This window comes from Chrysemys picta, chromosome 12 (genome assembly GCF_011386835.1).
Source record: "Chrysemys picta bellii isolate R12L10 chromosome 12, ASM1138683v2, whole genome shotgun sequence".
NCBI lineage: Eukaryota > Metazoa > Chordata > Testudines > Emydidae > Chrysemys > Chrysemys picta.
Genome location: NC_088802.1, coordinates 5,169,732 through 5,175,998, shown reverse-complemented (window position 1 = coordinate 5,175,998; position 6,267 = coordinate 5,169,732).

The window sequence follows — 6,267 nt, the reverse complement described above, 5'->3', positions numbered from 1 at the left end:
GTGCCCCGCCCTGCTACCCCTGCCCCTGCCCTTCCCCCTCGGACCCTTCCCTTTTCCGGCAGGACCCCCACCAGCACAGGGCCCCCCTGCACGTAGGCACCGCTCCTGTCCCATGTGGGGCAAGGGGCAGCCCCCCCCCCAGTGAGGCTACGGTGAGGGACAGCAGCAGGGGAGGAGGCACCCACATGATGGCAGCCCCCCCCCACACCCACCACAGGGCAGGCGAGGGGGCTTCCTGGACCTGAGAGGGGCCCTAGGAGCACGTGCAGTGGCAGTGGTGCGAGGTGAGTGTGCTGCGGGGGGGGAGAAGTCTGCTTTCACCCCAAACTCGTCATCCCCAGCCCTGACCCACCCCAGAGCCCGCACCCCCAGCCAGAGCCCTCACCCCCCCTGCACCTCTACTCTCTGCCCCAGCTCTGAACCCCTCCTGCATCATGAACCCCTCATCTCCAGCCCCATCCCACAGCCCTCACCCGCCCCACATCCTAACCCTCTGCCCCAGCTCTGAACCCCTCCTGCATCATGAACCCCTCATCCCCAGCCCCACCCCACAGCCCTCACCCGCCCCACATCCTAACCCTCTGCCCCAGCCCTGAACCCCCTCCTGCCTCATGAACCCCTCATCCCCAGCCCCACCCCAGAGCCCTCACCCCCCACACACCCTAACCCTCTGCCTCAGCCCTGAACCCCTTCCTGCCTCATGAACCCCTCATCCCCAGCCCCACCCCAGAGCCCTCACCCCCCACACACCCTAACCCTCTGCCTCAGCCCTGAACCCCTTCCTGCCTCATGAACCCCTCTGCCCCAGCCCCACCCCAGAGCCCTCACATTTTTACATTATTTTAAAAAATATATATTGGCTTACAAGGCAGGTGGGGCGGGACTTGGACCTGTCCTGGGCACCACCAAAAACTATACAAACCTGCCACCCCTGCCCTCACGGGGGCCATAGCTAACAGCGCTGGGAGCACGGCTCACAGCACTGGGGCCTTAACTACACTGGCACTTCGGAGTGCTGAAACTTGCACAGCTCGGGTGTGGACTCAAGGGATCGGCGTTGTACCGGGCTTCCTCCTTACTTGGCGCCTTATCCGGACATCGGATGCCAGAGACCGCGTTGTAAATCAGCACGCTGAGCAGCAAACCCCTGGGGACTGTCATCCGGAAGCGCCCCGCCCGTGCGACCCCGTGCACGGGAGCCATAGCAGGGGATGAAAGAGCTGGAGTCCTTCACCTGGATAAACCGATCCTGGGACAGGAGAACAAGAAAAATCCCGTTAGATGTGAGAAGGAGCGTGAAAGGTTGGATGGAGCGAGACTGAACATAGAAATTGGACTTCTTACCGGAGAGAGCGAAACTCACAGAAAGCAAGCCAAGTTCCTGGGGGCCTTTAGTGGCGAAATGTTGATTGTAATGCAGATGATAAAGAAAATATAAAAGTATCATTTCCAGCTATGGGAAATTGAGTAACTCTAGATTTATGCCAGGGTAAATAAGATCAGAATCCAGCCCTGACTCAATTGACTGCAATGGGGTCACTCTGGGTTTACCGGGGGGGGGGTGTGTGTGTGTCCACAGAGTTAAGAATCCAGCCCTGGCCCCATGGACTGCAGTGGGGTCCCACTGGATTTACCCCAGCGTCATGGAGATCAAAATCCAGCCCTGACCCCCACTGACTGCCGTGGGGGTCGCGGTGGGTTCTACTTGCAGGATGGTTGACAATTTTCCATGACAACTATCTTTCAAGATTCAGAGTAACAGCCCTGTTAGTCTGTATCCGCAAAAAGAAGAACAGGAGTACTTGTGGCACCTTAGAGACTAACAAATTTATTATCATAATGGATTTTTGCGGTGTTTGCTTGCCCTGCAAATTTTTGACTTTTAATTCAGAAAAGCAAAATATTTTTAGTTGCCAAAAACAGATTCGCCTCCCCCGCCCTGCATTTTTGGGATTTTCAACAAAGTCAAAATTTCCCCCCACTTGCTCCTTTCTGCCCCCCCCCCTCGCTACGGCCCCAAGACCAGAGAATCCTCCAGCCCTGGGGCTGTGGCAGGGGGAGATTTCTCCGGGGTCCCTGGGCACGGGCCCCATGGGCCCGTACGGTAATCTGCCACTGCCCATCCTTTGCACTGTGCTTCCACCCCATGGCTCCCCACTTCCAGCTCCACACTTCACTACCTCCCAAGTGGTTCCCCCTAAGCTGCTTGTCCCGCCCTCTTCTTATGCCCACCCCATCCCTGGGGATGAAGGAGAGAAAATGAGTGTGGGACAGAGAATCAGGGGTCATTCGGTGACGGGGTCCCTTACCTGTGTTTAGTGCAGATGCCGGTGGTACGTCCAGATCCAGAGAGCTCCCTTGACTTTAATGTTCTGTGTTTGAACTGGGACGCTGAAAAGGGGCGGCTGCTTGTTGGCTAGTTTTTGGCTTGTAGCTAGTAGCTTATAGCTAGTTTTTGGCTTGTAGTTTGTTGCTTGTTTGGCTTGTAGCCTGTTGCTTCTTTTTTTTGATTGGCTTACAGCAAACAGGGGCAAGGGGGGCAAGCCGGGGCAAGGGGGGAGAGAGTCAGGGGTGCACAGCAGGTCCACCACAGCACGCGGTGTTGTGGTTCTTAGGGATTGGCTTGTTTTGAAATGGGATTAGCTTGATTTTTGGCTTGTTGTGAAAGTCGGGGTGCTTATTTACCGCATGAAAGTTGGCACCTGTGCTCTGGAGACACGTGGGGCCGAAGTGCGTGATGCCAGAGGCGGATCTTGTCAATGGAGGTGGCTGCAGTGTTCGGTCACCTGGGCACTCCCCTGGGCAGCTCCCTCGCTCCCACCCAGCCAGAGCGTGCAGAACCTGGGATTCTGCAGGTGGCTGGTGAGTTCCTGACCCACCTTCCCCAGGGCGGGTTCTCACTGAAGGGCCACTGGAGGCAGGGACAGAGACGGCTTTGTCAGAGCGGCCACCAGCAAGAGTTGGTGGCCACACTCTGAGGGCAGCAAAAAATCTGTTATGAGAACCCCTGACTATACCAGCAAACTTTCCTCGTTTAGACGCAACTGACACTGGCAAAAGACACTGGCTTTGCCAGTCGAGTCTATACCAGTGATATAAGCTATACCAGCAAAGGGACTTTTACACTGGTAGAACTGTGTCCACACTAGGGCATTTGCCAGTAGAAAAATGCTGTGAAACATTCACACACACACCCAACCGACATTATTATACTGGCCAAAGTGTTTAGTGTAGACCAGGCCTAAGGCTTTGTCTACACTGCAGACTTCTGCCGGCAAAGCTAATTCAGTCAGAGGGAGGTGGGTTTGTGACCGACCGAGCTGGGCTGGCAGAAGTCCCTAGTGTAGACAGAGCTAGATCGGCAAAACTGCACTTTAACCAGTACAGCTGGTTTTGCTCATGGTGGGTTGTTTTACTGGACTGATACCAAGAGTAGTTTGCTGCTATTAGCTGCGTCCATACCAGAAGCACGTTGCCAGTATAGCATCCTGGTATTCATACACCTAGAGAGAGCTGCTAATGTAGACATAGTCTAAGGCCTAGTCACTATACTAGGAAGGTTTTGCTGGCGTAGCTATACTGGTATAACTATACCTGTAGAACCCCACAGTGTGAATGCAGCGATACCAGTATCATTGTCCTTATGCCAGTGGAAGCACAGAGTGACTGGCCACTTTAAGACAAAATGGGGTCAGCTCTGCTTGTGTCATAATTAGCTGCCACCCACTTTAGGTTGAACTTTTGTTATCTTGGAAGGGGTTAAATGTGACCAGAGGGCTAAGCCACATCACCAATCTCTGACCTGTGTGGGGTAGGCAGAGGGGATGCACCTTGAAGGAGGAAATTGAGGCAGAGAGCACCTGCAGCACCACATTTGACCACTGGGGGTGCAACAGGGCAGCCTACACACTCTACATGGGGCAATGTCTTCAGTCCATTGGGAAACCGAGACTAAGGCAGAAGAGGGCAGCTTGCTTGTTAAGTGAGCGAAGGATCTCTCCACACATACACGACAGCACTGCACTGGGATCGGCTCCCGCTGCCCATTGGTCTTCAAAGGGTTGGTTTTGACCTATGAAGCCCTAAACGGTATGAGAGCTGCTTAGCCGGGAGACGCCTCTCCCCTTTGCCATGCTGCTGCGTCTGCAACTTAAAAAAGAGGCCATCAAAATGGCCAACCCTAAGCATTCAAAAATCATGAGATTGGCTGAAAAAAATCACAAGATTTTTTTTTTTAAATCGATGACAGTTTCTGTTTATTTGCCTCCTGGATTTTGAGCCTTTAAGAGTCACATGTTTTCAGCTTTTCCCCACAACCATGAGGCCTAGAGAGGTATTTTAATGAAAGCTAAGGCTGAGTCTCGCTTAATCCCATGAGTCCCCAGGAGCTGGGCTTTAAGAAAAACATCAAGTATTACAAAATTCATGCTGCTGCTAGTAGGATATTCACCTTTGTACCTGGGTCCTCACTTGGGCTGAAATAGCCCTGATCTGTTGACCACAATCTAGCTGTTAGTGAGATTTAACCCTAAAAATCACCAGGATTGGTTGGAATTACCCTAGGACTCGAAATCAGCCTCAGCGTCTATGTGCAGAGCAGATCGTTTTGAAGACGTTATGAAGCAGCATTTTTGATGTGGTTGGGGAGAAAGCGGGGTGGCGGGAGGACGAGAGGCGGACAGCTTTTGAGCACCAGAGCTCAGACAGGCTGGTGTTAACTCAGGCTGTGCGAATGAACTGGTCATGTGACTCTGCCAATGCTTAGAAAGCGTCACTGGCTGCACAGATGAGTCAGCGCCTGGCTGTGGACTCTCTCTCTCTCTCTCTCTCTGCAGTTGTAGGCCTGAAAGATGGAAAATAACAACGCAGTTATGATCTGCACTTACACAGCAGCCTTAGTTTGAAACGTTGCTCCCTGAAATCTGACTGCTGAGAAATTTCAGGCGTGTGGGTGTAGTTTGGGTAGGGTTACCATACGTCCTCTTTTTCCCGGACATGTCCGGCTTTTCGGCAATCAAACCCCCGTCCGGGGAGAATTGCCAAAAAGCCGAACATGTCCGGGAAAATGGCGGCTCTGCTCCTCCCCGACTCTTCGGCTCTGTTTAAGAGCCGGGCTGCCCGAGCGATACCGGCTTCGGGCAGCCCCTGTGCCTCCGGACCCTGTGCCGCCGGAGCCCGGTTGGGGAAGTGGCCGGCTGGGGGCGCAGGGTCCGGAGGCATAGGGTCTGCCCAAAGCCCGAGCGCTACCGGCTTCACGGTTTGCTGGGCAGCCTCCAGACCCTGCGCCCCCGGCTGGGCGCTTCCCCTCCCGGGCTCCAGCTTCGCTGGGGAAGCGCTGGCTGGGGGCGCAGGGTCTGGGGGCTGCCCGGCAAACCCTGAAGCCGGTAGCGCTGGGGAAGCCCTTTCCCCCTGGCTGGGAGTGGGAGGGAGGAGGGGGCAGAGTTAGGGCGGGGAAGGGTCGGAGTTGGGCGGGGCTAGGGGTGGGGAAATGGGCGGGGCCAGGGCCCGTGGAGGGTCCTCTTTTTTTATTTATGAGATATGGTAACCCTAAGTTTGGGCAAAAGTGAAGAGGGAAAAGGGGTGGCAGGGGGCATCATCAGACTGGCTGTGGAGAGGAAGGATAGTCCTTTGCTTCGCTTTGTGTAGTCCCTTGGTTCAATGATGACGGTTTCATACTACCTCTTTTTATGGATTCTGGAGTGACCCTGAAGTCCAAAGCGTGACGCGCAGGCTTGTGAGCAGATCGGGCAGACAGAGTCGTTGGTGAGCGTTTTGGTAGCTACAGCCGTAGTGTGAGACTTTTCCCTGGCAGCTAATAATCGATTATTTCTGTCCTCTCCAAAGGCTTGGAAAGCTCTGAGTGTTGTGTGCTGCCAGGCTGATCTATTTAACGCAGCCTTCTCGAAGTGTGTGCTGTTCCTGATGCTGTCCTTGTAACGCTTTCTGGGGCGGCCTTGATTCCGGTGTCCTTGTGCCAATTCTCCAGAGAACATTTTTCTGGGGAGTCGATGTTAAAGCGTCCGTGCCCAACCCAGCGTAGTTGGGTTTTATCAGCATGGCCTCGATGCTTATGGCGTTTGACTTTTGGAGAACCTCCAGATTGGTAATTTTGTCCTGCCAGCGGATCCCCATAATGGCACACAGAGACCACATATGGAGGCCTCTAGCTGTGTGATGTGTCATTTATCTGGTGTTCAAATCTCAGAGCCTAGAGGAGGGATGTGAGCACAAAAGCATTGTAAAGCATGAATCAACCTCACAGAAGGG